Below are 19,607 nucleotides of genomic sequence, written 5' to 3'. Positions count from 1 at the left end.
TCAATATAATTACAACATGTAAGGAAAAAACAGTAACAAATTTTCCAAATTTAATACCTAAGCAAATTAAATTGGCAAAATTTTTACATATAAATCTACATGATTTAATATAAACAAATCCTTTAAATTGCCTTTATAAATAAATATTCCAACATATTAAATCATTTAAAAAATATTAAAATTGCCAATTAATTAATTACCTTAAAACTGGTTTCAATTAAGTTTTAAAACTTTTTACCTTTGACCTTTGGAAATGAATTAATATTTGCACAGTAAAATTTATGAACTACACCAAAATATCTTATACTCCATTGCTAGTGTAAGCTTGGGATTGACAAAATCAAAATGTAGTTATATCTAGTTTAGAATTAAACTTGTATTATTATCAAGAGGCTGGCAGAAGCTTAATAATAGTAACAATCATAACTTAAGTCAATTTATAGCAGTGACAGCATTGGCTAGCTTAAGTCATAGAGATAAGGAGGTTTATATATATAGAAATGTTTCAAAATTAAGCATAGTAAAACGAAATAGGAAAACTAATCTGATAAAACATCTGTGGTATAATAAATATTTCATAAACTAATAACATTAAAAGTAAAATTATCAAATTTAATGATGCATTTAGTAATTCAAAGCGCACATATAATAATTTATTTAAAGCCCTATAATTTTATATTCATTAAAATATTGATAAGAGTAATGTTATTAAAATTCAATTTGGAAATGAAAATATCATTAATATCACATAATTATGATGACACACTGCAGGCATATCCATCATCTTTGTATAAAGTATATATTAAGATAAAAGTTTTAAAATATTGTTTGATTTCTACCTTTTTCTAAATTGTATGGTGGCTGATTTGTGCCATTCCTGTTTTTGCCAAGCAAAAAGACGAAAATTAACAAGTCAAAATGGCGGGGGCATGGAGCCAAAACTCAAAAATTAGCGAGGGTGAAGAGCGAAGTTTAATAAATAAAACTTCGTCTCGCGGGGGCGCGGAGTGAGATTTAAGAAATTAAATGGCGGGGTCATGGGACGAAAACACGCTTATAAACCAGGGCGCAGGGAGAAGTTTAATAAATAAAACTTTGCCAAGTGCCCCCGCTAATTAGCATGTTTTCGTCCTACGAACCTGCCAAGCAAAAAGTCGATAATTAAAAAGTTAAAATGGCAGGGCGCAGAGTGAAGACACGCTAATTAGCAAGGGCGCTAATTAGCGTGTTTTCGCCCTGCCACTTTATTTCTTAAATCTCGTCCTGCATCCCCATTGGGCGAAGTTTTATTTATTAAACTTCACCCAGCGCCCTCACTAATAAGCATGTTTTCGTTCCGCGACCCCCCCTTTTTAACTTGTTAATTCTTGATTTTTCACTTGGAGGGGTTGCGGGGCGAAAACACGAATGGCACAAATAAACCACCATAGAATTGTGCTAAGTAATTAGATTATTGAAATTGCTGAGAAAATTTGAAATTATCAACTACAGAAATGCCAATAAGGTAGTCATTTACCACTCTGATGTTTCTAATTCCTCTTCTACTGTATATCAAGTAAATCAACATTTTTTGTTTTGAAATTGTATGACTAATTGTCAATGCTAATTTAGAGAAAGTATGCTGGATCATAATAATATTGGAATGCCTGTTTATGACAAACAATATACTCAAATAAAAAAAATAAAATACGAATATACATTGGCAGTTGTATTGGTCAAGCACTTAAAACAAGCTGCTTGATTAAAAAAATAAACAAAATGAGGTGTTAAGAGTGGCTGAGGGGTTAAAGTTCATGGACTAAGAAGTGTTTGCTCTTCACAATTGTTCACAAACATTGAAAATTCAGTCAGCATGGTCACTTTATATAAGCTGTTTTGAAAAAATTTCATATTTCAACGTCAATAATAATTATAGACATTTTCAAAACGGCTTATATTAAGTTTTTTTGATATATAATATGATCAATACAATTGTGCTGGGATTGACAGATATACATTTAATTTGGATTTCAAAGGCGTTTTGAGCTCCACACCCAAGTGTCTGTGAGCATGGTTGGTGATGGTTGTTATATTAGACCAAGGCGTACTCCTATAACATTTAAAATTTAATGGGAATGGGCCTTAGGTTTGGACTGCTTGCTTCTCCACCGATTAAAGCTGGAAGATTGCAAAATGACCTTTAAGTTACTCTTGATGAGGAAATGTAACATAAACCTAAAACTCCACATAAAGTCACTCCATCAGAATATAAATTATTTATACAAAAGAACTGTCTAACATTGATCATGACATTAAAATCAGCTTACATGTCATACAAACATTGGCTATAAACTATTTGCAGACAAACATACATGTATGCTTAATCATGTAATCCTCCCCTTAAAGCAGGTGAATCAATGCAAGTAAAATATGCAATTGTATTAAGAGTATCTAACTGAGAAAAATATGACTTTTTTATATGGCCTCCTGAATTGTGACAGAGGTAGCAATAACCTGTGATTATAAACGTAATTACTGGGATCAATGATAGACAATCTTGGAGAAACTTTGACAGTCTTAAACAAGAATTACTGCACAAGAGTCCAAATATAGAATTATCGCAATATCACATCTCTGCACTTAAAATAAACAGAGTAAACAAACAAATTAACCCTGATTGTTCAAGAGTAATAACTGCTAGTAAAACAAGAATTTGTAACAGAGTTACCAACGTCCCCAGCCAAAGGAAGCACAAAATTGTGCTATTTCAAAAGGTTGAGATATGGATCTGGACTTTCAGTGTTGCTAGATCTGCACATGCAAGTAACAATAAATAAATTAAAGAAACATAATGAAATAACTCCTGTGTATGTGTCAACAGAAATATATTTTTATTGTTGTTATCACAATTTTAAGACACAAAATTTGACAAATACAAAATCAATACAGGGTATGACAATTTCATGCTCAGTCCCATCAAGGTATGTTAGCGATTCACCAATGATACTTTACTGACTTGGCTTCATACCCTGTAACAGGTTTTGACCTCCAAGTGTGAACTTGATCTTTGAGGTATGGGTCTGGGTGTTGCCTATGACTGTTGTCTTATTATTGCAAACATTTGTGCCAAGTTATTTCAAAATCCCTTGGTTGATAAAAAAGTTAAATACCAGACACAAAATATACCCTATAACAGACCATGTTAAGCTTTGAACTCAAAGTGTGACCTTAACCTTGAAGGTAGGCATCTGGTTGTTGTGCATAACACATCCTTTCATTATTGTGAACATTTTTAAAATCCCTTCATCATCAGGATAAGAAATATTATGAACTGGACACAACATACACACATAAATAGACAACGCTGACCTTGGATAACAGTGTGACCTTGACCTTGGAGGTAGGGGTTGATATTGTATCAGGAGGTGAGGACAGTGATTCTCTTACCACTATGTCTGTGTCCTGGACACATTATTATTGTTGTAGATGCAAAGTTTATGATAATGTGTTTTTAGACAGAATTCTGTCTGACAGTCCCAATTTAACTACTTTATATGCGAGTTTTGTCAGTTAGAGGGTAAATTATATACATGTGCAACTGTCTGACAGTCCCATTAAGCATGTTATATGTGAGCTTTGTAGGTTAGAGAGTAATATGTGCATCATTATGTCTACTTTATTATGCTGGTAATAATAAGTATAGAAGAAATGGCATTCACTCTGACCTTTTGAGAATATGTAAATACAAAAATGTTTAATTGCCATCTGTAAAAAGTACCTTTTCTGTGGTGAAATTTGCGCCGGGATTTTGAGCGCAAGCTTTGGACCGTCTAAAATCGTATTAGAATTCATATTTGAATAAATTTGTTACGATACCTTTAAAGATTATTCATTTCTACATCAATTTCATGTTTTATTTGTTGAAAATATTCCTAACATAAAGATTTTGATAGAAAAGTAAACACCAATGAACCATCAAAATAAAGACATCGCCGCTAATGTCACGTGACAAATACACTGTTGATTACTACACTGGTGTGTATACAGTATTTGCGTTACTGAGAAACGCCGAAACACTCTTAGTAAAATATCAAGTTTAATGTTATATTTAAGACATTTTTTTTTATGCAAAAAATAATAACTATGAAAGGATGAAAATATTATTTTATTGGGGCAGATGCAAAACTTATTCGTTATTGTCAGAGCGTTCTTAGAAATATCAGAATCATCATTATCTTTTTAGAAAAGGTACTCTGTAAATGGACTCCTCGCAAAATATTTTTCTAGTTTATTAAAAAAAAATATTTTTGTTCAGCTTTCCCAGTAAATATAGGACATGGGACCTATTGGCGTAACTATAGATTTTTTTCCCCACGATTATGATGAAAAATAGGAATATGTTAATAGCAGAAACACGAGGTTTATATGTTTTAAAGAGCAACGAACGGATTTCTAGTGCCTTAGCGACTACGAGAGGACGCCATTCTAAGGAATTTGACAGTCTGTTATTTATATTAATGTTGATTAGCTATTAAACGATATTTTCAATGTTCAAAATATTTTTTATCAATAATAAAACGAATAAATGTCAAACGCGTATAAAACGAATAAATGTCAACGCCGGTGCCTCGACATTATACATGTATGTGCGGAAACAACATTCCATGTAATTTTATTTTTTTTTATTTTCTTATCCACGCAGGTCCATAATTCTTTGCTAGTTTATTCCAAAAAGGTTTCTCTGAAGATGTTTAAAGAAATAAAAACACACACACACACGTATGTATGAAATTGTTTTAAAATGACCGTGGTACAGGGAAAATACTCGGTAAATTTATTTCATGAAACAGGTGCCCGCTTCATTTTTTTTTTTGTTTTGTTTGGTTTTTTTTTGTTTTGCAAAAGACTTTCATAATGTTGGTATACAGTAAAGATTTATTCCATACATTTCACTTTTATGCCGTCTTAGAAATTATTTTCTTTTATAAATTACATGCATGGCGAAGTGGGATTTTGAAGAATCAACGCGGTTATTTTACAATATTACATTAAACAAAACGCTGCGGCCGCTTATTTCTTTCATAGAAGTGTTGGGTGTGGAGCTCAAAACGATTTTTAAATAAAGAAATGCATATTTGTCAATCCCAGCACATGTACTGATCATGTATATATATATAAAAATACTTAATATAAGCCGTTTTTGAAAAAAAAATTTCATATTTCAACGTCTATAATAATACACTGTTACACAAGATAAAAATGTTCGCCGGAAAAAATCCGCACACCTACCGTCAAAAACACCATGTATTTTATTCCGTTTCCAATATTTTCACATAATCCTTTGGACCCACAGACACAGAAGATATAATTCTTCACGATGATGGTCAATTTTAAACTTCAACATCAATATAAACAACGCAACAGCCGAAATAAACATCGAGGTTATCGCCGTTTTACTCCATTTACAAAATCTTTCAACAAATTCAAAACGTGGCACCCCAACGTTGACAAATATACATTTCATTTGGATTTTAAAGGCGTTTTTTGAGCTCCACACCCAAAGTGTCTGTAATTTCTTTGATTCTTGGTCCAATCATATAAGATTTAAGGGTTATGCAACACGTTAACTCATTTTAAACAATAATATGATACAGATTGCTACTGCCCAAGTATTAAAGTTGTTGCTTTGGAAAAACGAACTTTTAAAATCCGGCCAAGAAAACACGGCGCCTCTTCAGTTCTTTTTTTTTTCAATTAATTTTTAACCTTCTAGTGAATTTAGATAGAAAACCTGAAAATAGTTCCTAAATATCAAATGTTCACAACTCAAAACTTAAAAAGTTGGTTTACATGTATATCTTGCGTTAATTCAGAGCCGGGAAAATATACCGAGGAAACTCGTGACCGTAACACATTTAAATTCTTACCACCGTTTAAACAATTTTCATAAATGAATTATAGAAAGAAATTTAAGCATAGTAAGAGTATCGTCTTTAAAATGAATCATCAAGTATATTTATAATTATAAATTGAAAATAAGTACATGTAATTACAATCTAAAAATAACTTTTCTTTACAATTTGGACCCATGGTCAGCATGGAAAATTGTTTAACTGATTCCGGATAGGAATCACGGCTCCAATTTAAATACTTATCTATAAATCAAATTTATTTAAAACTTAATTCTTATAAATTTTAAGTTGACACGAAGAATTTAAGTAAGGAAGAAACAGAAACTGCGGCAGTGACAACATTTCCGAAGTGGTGTATTGGTCAGCGTACCGGTTTCAGCGTTGTGGAATAGTTGACACGTAACGTTTCAAAAAATAAATATACATGGTTGAATATATTTTCTATACCAGAACTCTTAAAAACTTTTCCTGAACATTCCCTTAAAACAACACCGAAATATCCAGGCCATTACGGTATGCTATGGTTATAGTCTTTTATTACACGGAAAATGGTACATATACACGCAGACAAACGAAAATGGGCGCTCGGAGTAACGAGTTTTACTTTTTCTGAAAACTGTTGAGGAATGAAAAATTAACGCAAAGAATTTACCGTTTGAATTCAAAAAATCTTTCATAGCGTAATGCACGTTTTGCGAAAAACAAAACTTTCCTAGGCAAGGAGTTGCTTGATTTTAATACGCAGCAAGTTGTAACTTACATAATTATTCTAACATAGGTAATACTACAGAGTGGTGACAATATAAAATTTTAATGAAATACAGTTATTTGTTTATCCTTTAATAAACATGTTTATAAAAAAGGAGGTATAAATTAAAAGTTTCTCCGCATCATTTTAAAGATTTCAATCAATTAGAAAAAATGGTTAAAGATTATTTCCTGGCGATTTATTTTAATGTAGCAATAAATATAATTAATTTAATAACAACATTAAAGAATAATAAGCACTGTTTAAACAGTTTTTCATATTTTTTTTGCCACGCAAAAAAAAAAATGACAACATTCACGCACGGTACCCGAACAATATCGATTTTTAGCGTAAACATGTTACATTTACTGTTAGCAACATCCACAATATGGCGGCGTTGGTACCACAAACAAGACGGTTGAAATGAAACTAACGTGGTTTACTTTCTTCTAAGTTGATAGTCTAACACTTTTTGTGCTGTTGATTCCTTAAAATTGTATTGTTGAATAGATTCTTAGTTTAAATTGTCTGCAATTTTACATTAACATCGAAATCCACGTTTCACCACAGAAAGGTCTCCTTTTGGTTTTGACGTTAAAGCGTGATTCTGCCCCAGAACGAAAATATCTCAGAATCAAGCTTTGGCACGTCAATATATTTTGACTAGTCCTAGAGCACACAGTCAGAGCACACAGTCATTAAGTTGTAAAAACTCACAGTGAGCATATCACTACACTCTCTAGCCTTAAAAATAGTTCAATTTAAATAATTTTTTTTATCAAACTTAAATCTGTTGTTTGATATAAGTAGGGTATTAAATCACTGCTCAGCTTATCATATGGTAGCTTTCCTGAAGGGCAAGCTGAAAATGAATCCAGTTATGCTCAAGTGTTTTATTTTAGACCTTCTGGCAAGTATTTTTTCAAGGCATGCTGGCATATTATTTCAGGCAAGCTGGCATATTATTTCAGGTATGCTGGCACCTGCTATTGTGATATAACAACTGACCTTCTGCAAATTTACTGGGTAGCTTCCGCATATAGAAGACTCCAATGTATACCTATAATATAATTGTATTAAGAAAGCAAGTAAATTTTAATTTTATCGATTATACATAATGCAAACAATCTTTTTTTCATGAGGGTAAAGTTTCCAAAGAGCAATACATCCCAAAAAGTAAATACACAAACTATGGCTAAGCTATATTTTTTAAAATTATTCATTAGTATTTTCTAATCAAAATTCAATAAAAAAGTATTGTTGATCCTAGATGAGAAATTACTATAACCACACTGTTCAAATAGTAAACATTACATTGTACCTCTTCAAATATTTATACAGAATCTTATTGCTTCATGTTATTTAATGAGAAAATGATATAGAATATAATAGAGAATAATTATACACCTGTGACATTATCTGGCTGCACAAATATGATAAGATAATCCCTCGGGTTAACATATACACATAGAAACACTATTGATGATTTGTTTTGTGATCAGACTATTCTGACGGTGTTTGGCATTAATTTTGCATTCTGGCTTGTTTAACTGAAGCTTGAACATTCTATTTGCATTTTTCTGGTATGTTCCCGTTGGTTGAAACCACTTTCTTCAATCATGTGTGTTTTTTCAGGGATTTTTAGTGTGATCTCAGCTTTTCATTCAGTTATGTTGTGAAAATGATGTTTTCATATTAAGTTTTATTCATTTTTTCTTCTTGGTGATATATTTTGATTTGTTGCTTTTGTCTTGCTTGTATTAAATCAGCTTCTGTAGAAATGAGTATTGCATTCATTTTCTTTGTTTTCTATGCTATTTTTGAATGTGTATATAATTGCATGTTTTGTGTAAACAAATCAAAAAAGCATATTTTGAATGATTTAAATACATATATTGTCACAAAACTTTTTTGAGCAATTAGTAAATGTACTTCTGTTTTAACCTGCAGGTTGGACATACTTACGTGGAATGTGATTAACATTCTGGTGAGCTTGATGTCATGTTTGTACTGTATAATGTTTGTTATTTTCACATATACAGTGCCATTTATAAAATTAATACCTTTACACCTCTCTGAAACTAGCTCTGTGGCTGACAGACAAAGTACATTTATGTATTAATTTCTAAGAATTGTTTGATTGTAAAATGACTCTCACTGTAATAAAATGCAATATAAGTTTTACTCATTAACAAGATTTAAATCAAAGAAAAAATGCAAGCAGGTAATTAAGCCCTATTCTACCACTTGGTGCATAAATAACAGACTTGCAGTTTTCTGTTTGGCATGAACTAAATAACTCTTTGACATTGTTGAACTAAATAACTCTTTGACATTGTTGAACTAAATAACTCTTTGACATTGTTGAACTAAATAACTCTTTGACATTGTTGAACTAAATAACTCTTTGACATTGTTGAACACCAATATTTGTTCAGTTGCAATATTTGCAGGCTGTCTGTGGAACCTTGTTTGAACTTGAACATACTTGCATACCAAAGATTTGGTTTGAAATCTACATATATTAAAGATAGTCCCACAAAGTACTATTATTATGGTCAGGTGCACCGGGGTGAAAAACTCACTTCTCTTGCCAAAAGTGGTCACATTATGACCATTATTGTCAAGACAAATGTGCCCTATGCCTGTTTTGGGTACCAATACTCATTAAATGCCATCAAAAGAGATAGCATGTCCTCAATATGTTAATTATTGATATAAACCAGGTGTTGTTGCTGAACTTTGATGTTAGTTCTGCTGTGTGGCACACACCAACTGATCACTTTATCACCATGAAACTTGACTGTGGGTATCATACATTTCCCTGTAGAAACTTTATGCAACCTTCAACAAACACAAACTGGACCATCACTTTGAAAAATCTTAACCTTGTTTTATCTACCATAAGGATAAGTAACAATATGTCACATTTTGACCCATGTACTGTCTCAATGGAAGAAGGAACATTGTGGGCATCTAGAAGAAGTCGCCAGGACCTGGAGCCATGGGGCACATCAATAAATGTGTGTTGGATTAACACACACCCTGGCAACCTACAACATCCTGAGACAAAAAAAAGTGAGTGTTTTTATTAATATCAAAGGTTTACTAGTTATTCCATGCAAAATTGTACATAATCCATTAAATATTAGACAAGAACCTCATCCAAGAACCTCATTCCAGTGCCAAAGTTTAACTATTTTCAATCTCATATTGTAAATATGAGATGGGTTCACACTAAATAACTGCAACTACTTTTGTGACATTAGACAGGACTAAATATATTTTACAAAGGAACCCACCATCTTGACTTTTAATTTCATTTAGAGTGATGGAGCCCAAACAGTATCATGTTAATTCTTTCATATAAAATATTTGATGAAGTTATTACCTTAAGTGTCATTTCAACTATCAATTAACTCTGTTACTAAATTATTCATGTTATAGGACATTTAACAAGCTTAAAGGCTAATTTAAAGCTGTAAAATGATTTTAATGGCTTTGAAATCATCACTAGTAATTGAGTTTCACATTAAAATCTGCTGAGAAAAACCTCAGGTAATATTATGTGTCCCTCTGTGCATTATTTCAGGCACTACAGCAGGAATCAGAGAAGTACACATTATTCTATTTAATAATGTAAGGTCATTTTGATATTTTCCACTTTATATTTTACAATTCAATCATCTTTACAGCTTTAAGTTTGTTATGTATCTTTATTTGATCTAAAATATTGTAATTTTCTTCAATCAATTACACATCAAAGTGCTTTTCCTATAAAATATTAATATCCGATTAAGTTTTATGTTTGTATATGATATGCTTCACTTAATTTAAATTTGTATTCTAGAAATGTTACATTAAAATTGATTGCAAAATTAAAGGAAGGGGAAAACTAATTTTACATGGTACCAATATTTTTTATTTCTTATGTAGTTTCTCTAGAATCAAATAATGTTTAATTATCTTACTAAAGTACTAAAAAGATGAAACTATCAACACTTAAAGACAGAAAATTAAAAATGACAACAAAAACAACACTTGAAAAGTATACCATAGCATATACTTAATAATACAGGTTAACAAAAGCAGTTGCTAGACAGAACAAAAGTTAATTTGGGAAAAATTCTATGTTGAAAAGTCGGGCATAATTCTTTCAAAATTATAACAGTCTCAGTTAAACATGTTTGTCTAAACATTATTTAACAAAAGCAATTATCAAAGAGTACAGTGACAATGTGAGGTGCCTGGTATAAAAAATTTAACCATTATACCGCATCTGTACTGCCCTGTAGGCAGAAAAACTGCATGATGCCAAAGTTAAAGACACCGCTCTCTGTATTTTTTTTTTAACAGTGAAGCTCAAACGTCAGACAAAATCATTATTTTGATTCTTGGAAACAATATATAAGGTTTTGTACAAGATCATTTTAAAAGTCCACAAAAATTTATATCAAATTTTATTTTCACGACAGTTTCCCAACAATTTCTTACACATTGTTCAACACTTAACTTTTAAAGCATTATGGCTTTGAGTTGTCTTACTATACAAGTAAATAGCTCTGACAATAGCATGTCTTATTGTAATTTTGAATATTATATAAATAATTAGTGAATTACTTTTATGAAAATCACAAAAAAGAAATATCAATTTACCTTATTTCCTTAAAATTTTCCTTTTTAGAATTTTACACTCCAAACATGAAGTCAGTATTGGTCAAGTGTTTGATTTCATCAAATCAAATTTGTTCCAGTTTGTATTACAGATGTAAACTATCAACACAGAAGTTTTAATCCTGCTGACAGATAACCCTGTATGTTACAGAACTCATTACCAGTACTCACAACTACCTGTCACAGTCACAAGTTCACCGTTGTTGTTTTTTTTCCCCTCAATAATTATAGAGTAGAGAAAATGCTGCAATGTCTAGAGCAGAGTAACTATTCACCTGGCCTACCAGCACAATTATTTTCAATATATGGCTGTAATTGACTAACTGTGTAGAATGCTAGGTCTAAAAAGCTTGTGACAAAGGCAATGTATTGATCTGCTGCGACAATTCCAGTACAGAGAATTATGCTTCACAATGTATTCATCCCCAGATATCAAATCAACTTGTTCTACCACCAGGATTCAAATATTGAAAAACAAGAACTCTAATAACTTTCTACTTTTAATGTTCATACAGTCAGGATGGTTTAAATATGTTATCTTAAATCATTTTATGGATGATCTCTGGTAAATCATGATAATTCCATTTTGTTTAAGTGATTTTTTTTTAGATCATAATGATTTTAGCTTTATTGTTTGTGGAAGACCTCAGGTGGTCTTAATACTGAAATGAGATTAAAAGTTGACAACAATTTTTGATCTAATAATAATGTTTGTATTTCAAATTTCCTCAAAACTCGGATCATTCAAATGTCCAAAATGGTCTGACAAGCTGTCCTTCAATCTTAGAAGATACTAATAAAGGTTAAATAAAGAGTTACTTCCTCCCCTTTCCTCTACTTCTATCTTGGAATTCCTGGAATTGAAATTCTACATAAAATTTCCTTGTTTTTCAAGATATATAGATTTTCTGTTTCCTAAAACACCCCTGTCTCTATAAATTTCAACTCATTACAGGAAGGTTTTAAATTGTTAGAAACTAATTTGTTCACTGACAAAAAATTAACAGCTCAGATAATAGCAGGCACAACAAGAAGGAATGCAGGCAATTACTTCATGGGTATTATGTAAACTAAGTGTGGCAATAAAAACTAAAGAATACTGTAGGAACAAATGTACACATACAGTACATGAAATAAATGAAATGGAGCAAGAAAAAATTCTGATTCACCAATATCTTTATTGTTGTTCTTTTTAATTAATAATAACCAGCTACTGAGGAAAACACTGAAGTTTATACACCTTATACAAGCCAGAACTTTAAACAATTGGCTTAGAATAGAAGAATATTGGCCACCATCATACATAGGGTCACCAGATAATCACAGTCAGTCATGCTATAGAATGCCTTCTTCAGTCAGAAACCTCCCCCCACCCCCCAGATGATTGCAACACCTTAATTAAACACCTAATTACATGAGATGTATTTGGACAAAATATTATGAATGATAATCAAATAATTTTCATATTAAATATTTTCTTTACAAAGACAAAAACAAACAAGAAAAAGAATTCAAAAAACAAATATTCTGACAGCAGTTTTGTAATACTTCCAACAAATAACTGGTAACAAAACAAGAAACTTGTTAACAAATTTTATATCTTAATTCTAAAGCAAGTGGAATACCTGGAGAAATAACAAGAGCTAATTATCTTCTAATCAGAAATGTCAAAAACCAATTTATGAAGAAGTTTAACATATTACCAACAAGGGTGGCATTAATCAGACATCTACTAACTGACTTCTTCTACTCCTATATTAATTAATATACTATCAATTTCACTAACACCCAAAACACTTACCTGTATGTCAGATTTTTTTCAGAGTTTTTTTACCTGTAACACCTGTAAATACTTACAATAATTCTGAACTCACACATGTTTTAGCTATTTATAGAAATCTGCTGTAAAAATCAGCAAAAATATTAAACAACAATATGAATCGTTTTCTATGGTGATTGTTTCTAATTTTCATATGACCTCATGCTACTGTAAGTATTAGACAAACATCTTTGGCAGAATTTGTATTAATTCATCTTTAACCTATGGCATGAGGTCTGAAAATAGATATAATTTACATGCAAATAGAGCACTGAAGGCATTTTGTCTTTCAAAGTGTGTTAAATAGATAAGAAGATGGTCACAGTACACACATTTTAAACCAAGAATTCACATTTACACATGAGGGCCATCATATTGCACATATCACTCAACTGAGTAACACTACTTTAAAGTTGAACTGATACAACAGTATTTTACAAGTCTGGTTCATATTGAATAATGCAGACAATGCCAAATATGCTTGTTTTGACTTTTTTAGGGCCATAACTCTGCAACAAATGATGTCATTACTGTATCAAGAAAGGAATCAAGATTTAGTGTTGATGCAATTTGATATTTTAAACAGCTAACTAACAAGAAATTGCTGTAACACACTAACATTGTACATCCATGCAGTCATAAAAGCTGAAAACAGAAAGCACACAAGGGGCAGATGAGCTAGACACCTTCTACAGTAACAGTTAGCATATATACAAGTGATATAAGTCATTTGGAGAACAAAAGCTTAAAAATGTGCTCACTTCCCCTCACTGTGCCCTTGGGTGGGACACTGTGTTAAAATTTGAAATTAATGTGTTAAAGTTTTCTACAACACAAATTCATAATACAGGTATGCCATTATAAGGTGCCATTGATGGAAAATCAACATCTTATACATTTTGTTGCATAATTATTATTAAATACCCATCACTTTGTAGGTTGCGAAATATAAATATCAGAATATTCAAAATTTAATATAAACCGTGCTGGTTATGGAGTTAATGATTCTGATATATTCTCAACTCAGGTGTATCATTACACTTGATTCAGACGGGCTATTATCCTTCTACACTTCTTAAGTTAGTTTCCTACTCAAAATCATAATACTGATTTGTTCTTTCAATCATACTTATGTCAATGAAAAAAAATCCACTATCTTTATAAAATATCTCTCCAACATTCTAACACATCATTAACACCCCATGTTAACGCAATATTACTGCTGTTTTATTTCTTCTTAAATTAAATTACCTGTTACTGCTTGCATGATCTAGAAAATTAAACTCCAAGGAATCAAAGGTTTCTAATTAGTAAACAAGTAAAAAAACAGTTCTTATCTCAAAATACAGTTTAGATTATCTAACTCGGCCTCAATGACTTTAACACTAACATACATTATAAGCCCAAGAGAACAGAAAACCAGAGTTTCCATTGTAGTTAAGTTCTAAGTTATCAATATGTTGTCAAAGATTCTCAAGGTAGATGCCAACTCTGAGAATGCATTTATAATTTCAAACATGATGTTTGTTTTTTCATTAACTGAAGAAGTAAATCTGATTTACACTTTGCCTCTAAAGAATCTAGAAACAATTTATAAATAACTATTTATTTCAGAAAGTGAGATGGTTGATAAAAACTATGTGAAATAGTTATAAATTATGAATTCTAAAAATCAAAAGTAGATGTTGCTGAAATTTCTTCATGAACTTGTCACAACTATCATTTTGATACATCACTACAAAAATGTGCATTTGGAAAGCTGAGCAGGTCAAACTACAAAGCCTTCCATGTTTCAGCCAGCCAAGAACATTATCCTTCAAATACCACTGTTTGTAAAACAAGACACAAGACACAGTTCATTGATACAGAGCTAAAGATTACTGATTTAAAATATTTTAAAACAATAATCAAATTTATCCCTAAATACATCACAAAACCACACAATTTTAGAGACTTGCTTGATTAGATTGTTGTAATGGTAAATAAAGGCTTGGTCCACCTTTTTATAATCCTGGTCTGGTTGAGCATCCTGTGAATAAATGCATGTTAGTATGAGTGAACTCTTTTTATTTTAAATTCACATTTTAGTTATGGATATTAAACCAAATTTTCTTTGATTTTACATTGTGGTTGAAAATAAAGTTTTGAAGGATATACTTGTAGGATCAAACAAGGGCATTGTTTTGTTACCACAGTTCCCAGTGACCTTTACCTTTTAACATGTGGCAGGGAAACACACCAAAATGCATCTTTATACAGACTGAAGTTTCTGGGTCAATGCATTCTGATTGAATGGTCATTTTCACAGGTCCCAGTGACAATTTGACGTTTGACCTAATCATTGTGCATCAATATGTAGTTTTAATGTAAAAACTTTGTAAGTATCTAAATTAATGACCATTTTTGAAAACATTACCAAAAAAATGTTAACCTGAATGCTGACGCCACCACTTGTGGTAATGACAATAGCTCCAATTTTTCTTCTAAAAGTGCAGCTAAAAATACTATTGACACAGTAATCTATGTCATAAAGATCACTTCATTTATTGTTGAATATTGGATTTTTTCTATTTCAAAATCAATCATAGCAGACTATAAACAATGTCAGGTATTTTGATCTATTTTATGTTTTGTATTTTAATTTCTGACTAATTTCCAACATGTTTTGACATCCGAGTGTCATAATCTGTTAGTTGTCTACTTCTTACGAATGTTGTATTACTCAAAAACAAGTCATGGAAGCACAGTAAGACTAAAATTGCACAAGTATTATTATATGGTATCATCTATGATAATTATAGAGTTTCATCAGTGATTATTATGCATCATTCAGGTCTAAATACCATTATATTTCAATTTTATACTAATTACACTTATATTCCAAACATCATTACAGTCACAATATGGTTGTTATAGTTACAAGTTACAAACTCTGTCTTTTTTACCTTAATCTCAAAGCCAGTAAGTAATTTAGTAATTCCAAACGATTAGATCATTTTTTTTATTCGTAATTAATAAAAATGATGACCTATCTGGGTTTCAGAGTTATTTCATTAATTATCTCTAATCTATTTTACACCAAAACTAACCTTCTTAACTACCAATCCAATCACCAAATAATCTACTTTGTTCCAATGCATAAAGCTGTAATATTCAACTTAAAACACTACCAGGCAATAACTGATATAATATTTAAGAAATAATATATCCAAAACAGTGATTTTATCGCTCAATAACATCACTGTTTGGAGTTTGGATGCGAGGAATTATATCGCAAGGGCGCAGCCCGAGTGATATTATGATGTGCATCCGAACGACAAACAGTGACTTAATCAAGTGATAAAATCACCGATTTGGATATATTATTGCGATTCTAACACAACATCAACAAATGAATGCTGCCATACCTGATATTATTAGCTAAATTGCGCCTGATTTGTTTCCGTAATTATTTTCAGCGCGTCGCATTGACTTAGAGATTACGTCACATGTATAATGATTATATGTCACATGTCTCAATATAGAAGTCAACAGTGATTTTATTGCATTATAACACACACTTTCAGTTCTTCTATATTTAAAACGGAAAAATGTGGGTCCTGTTAGAACACACTAATTCCATTTTCATTTTACATGTATGTGAAAATTTCAAAATATGTACTGACTGAATGGTGTACAGTGCAAACCATATCTACACATAACTACATTGTATGCCAGCTGCCACCAGTATACTAAGAGTAATAAAACTTGAAATTAAATGAAATGACAAACTTACAATTATTTCCCCTTCTAGTCCTTCAATATATGAACTTTATAGTAAATAACATACTTCTCTGAAACAATGCATATATTGATGTTAAATGAATAAACATACTTCTCTGAAACAATGCATAAATTGATGTTAAATGAATAACTGTTTGCTGTAAATTCTAAATAAAATACTCAATTAGATTCAACACTATAAAGTTATAAGTTTGTTCAAGTGCCAAGAAATAATCATGTAAGTAAATTCTGTTAAGTTTCAAACGAAACAAAATTACTCTGTAATAATCCTTTTCAACAATAATTCTCCACACAATTACCCAGCAAGTTTTACACCTTCAGTTTTACAAAGCTTATTACCTACCTTACATCAGTTTAATTAATCTCTCAGTTGCTTGCAGAATAAAAATTAAAATACCATGGCTTATAACACAGATATTGATTGGAGTTTTGAGCATGATTCATTGAAAACTATTATAAGATAGAATATCTTCTTCTTGAAACAGTGTAAAATTTGAAACATTGCCAGTTTACATTGAAGATGTTTCAGGTGAATGGCTTACTAACTATTTGTAAATTCTATTTTCTGAACTGGCTGGATTAAAGTAAGTGCTTGTTTCTGTGACTGGAGCAAATATATCACTACAATTTTCTCATTTTTATTGAAACATAAATAAACCAATCAAAGTAAAGAGGACAAATTTTTTCTGAAGAAAAAAACATCATTTATTATAGTCTTACTTATACATGTAGTTTATAGATATAATTCTTTTCTCAATGTCAACTTTGTTAGATTTTCTTTATGCTAACATGGAAAGCATGGATAAGTTGTTAACAAGGTGTATGCCCTTCAACCAATAGATTGTGGGTTTGAGCCCTACTGAGACCATGACTATGTTTCCTATATTGCACCATAGCTGAGCACTTAACCCATTACCCGATATACACACCTTTTAACACCTTTTTCACCCCCCCCTTTTTTGTTGTCTCAAATGGTGAAAAAATGCCTTATTTAGGCCCCCAACACTTTTTTTGTTTGAGAAATGTTGTTTAAACAAGAGGGCCATGATGGCCCTGAGGTCGCTCACCTGTATATAGGCCCCCCCCCAGCCCCCAACGTTGCAGGGCCAATTTAACCCAAGGGCTTTTATTTGAACAAACTTGGTAGACACCCATAAGAAGATGTTTCATGCTTAACATCTAAGCTCTAGCTCATTGGGCTTTTTAAAAGAAGATTTTTTTAAAGTTTTTACTATACACATATAGTTAAAAACAATGACAACCCTGGGGCCGGGCCAGTTTTGACCCCAGGGCTTTTATTTGAACAAACTTTGTAGACACTTACTAGAAGATGTTTCATGCTTAATATCTAAACTCTAGCTATTTGGGTTTTTTCAAAGAAGATTTTAAGTTTTTGCTATACACATATAAAGAAAATCAATGACCCCCTGGGGCGGGGCCAATTTTGACCCCAGGTCTTTTATTTGAAGAAACTTTGTAGACACTCACTAAAAGATGTTTCATGCTAAATGTCTTAACTCTAGCTATTTGGGTTTTTACAAAGAAGATTTTTTAAGTTTTTGCTATACACATATAAGGAAAATCAATGACCCCCGGGGCGGTGCCAATTTTGACCCCACGGCTTTTATTTGAACAAACTTGGTAGACACCCATTAGAACATGTTTCATGCTAAATATCTTAGCCATAGCTCTTTGAGTTCTTTAAAAGAAGATTTTTTAAGTTTTTACTATATGCATATAGGGAAAATCAATGACCCCCGGGGCGGGGCCAATTTTGACCCCAGGGCTTTTATTTGAACAAACTTGGTAGACACTTATTAGAACATGTTTCATGCTAAATATCTTAACTCTAGCTATTTTGGTTCTTTAAAAGAAGACTTTTTAAGTTTTTACTATATGCATATAGGGAAAATCAATGACCCCCTGGGGCGGGGCCAATTTTGACCCCAGGGCTTTTATTTGAACAAACTTGGTAGACACCTATTAGAACATGTTTGATGCTCAATATCTTAGCCATAGCTCTTTGAGTTCTTTAAAAGAAGATTTTTTTAAGTTTTTACTATATGCATATAGGGAAAATCAATGACCCCCCGGGGCGGGGCCAATTTTGACCCCAGGGCTTTTATTTTAACAAACTTGGTTAACACACATTAGAACATGTTTCATGCTAAATATGTTAGCTCTAGCTCTTTGGGTTCTTTAAAAGAAGATATTTTAAGTTTTTACTATATGCATATAGGGAAAATCAATGACCCCCCGGGGCGGGGCCAATTTTGACCCTAGGGCTTTTATTTGAACAAACTTGGTAGACACTCACTAGAATATGTTGCATGCCAAATATCTAAGCTCTAGCTCTTATGGCTTTTTAAAAGAAGATATTTGAAGTTTTTTTCTTTCGGTTGCCATGGCAACCAGAGTTCTCCATGGAATTAAATTCTTTGAAATTTTTTTAAAGGTGACCACCAAAGGAACATTCCTGTGAAGTTTGGATGAAATTGGCTCAGTGGTTTATGAGGAGATGTCATTTAAAGTAAAAGTTTACGGACGGACGCCGGACGAAAAGCGATCACAAAAGCTCACCCTGTCACTTTGTGACAGGTGAGCTAAAAAGTGACCAATTTTTCGGCGCGGCCCCCCCAACCAAAAGATTCATCAGGGGGTTGCCAGAAGGGGGATGTTTGGGGGGTTTGAA

General features: G+C 31.8%; 1 protein-coding gene across 1 annotated transcript in view; it reads right to left on the bottom strand.

Moving 5' to 3' along the window:
* LOC132752320 (neurocalcin homolog) overlaps positions 1-17,376 on the bottom strand; it is a 56,147-nt gene extending 38,771 nt beyond the window's left edge. Inside the window, exon 1 of the mRNA XM_060742631.1 lies at positions 17,259-17,376. The gene's annotated coding sequence lies outside the window, so the exon portion shown is untranslated. The remainder of the gene's footprint in view (positions 1-17,258) is intronic.
* Between the last annotated feature and the right edge of the window lie 2,231 nt (positions 17,377-19,607).

This window comes from Ruditapes philippinarum, unplaced genomic scaffold (assembly GCF_026571515.1).
Source record: "Ruditapes philippinarum isolate M1 unplaced genomic scaffold, ASM2657151v2 ctg606_1_1_1_1, whole genome shotgun sequence".
Lineage (NCBI taxonomy): Eukaryota > Metazoa > Mollusca > Bivalvia > Venerida > Veneridae > Ruditapes > Ruditapes philippinarum.
Note: the sequence above shows the minus strand (reverse complement) of the source record. Positions and strands in the feature narration are given on the sequence as shown.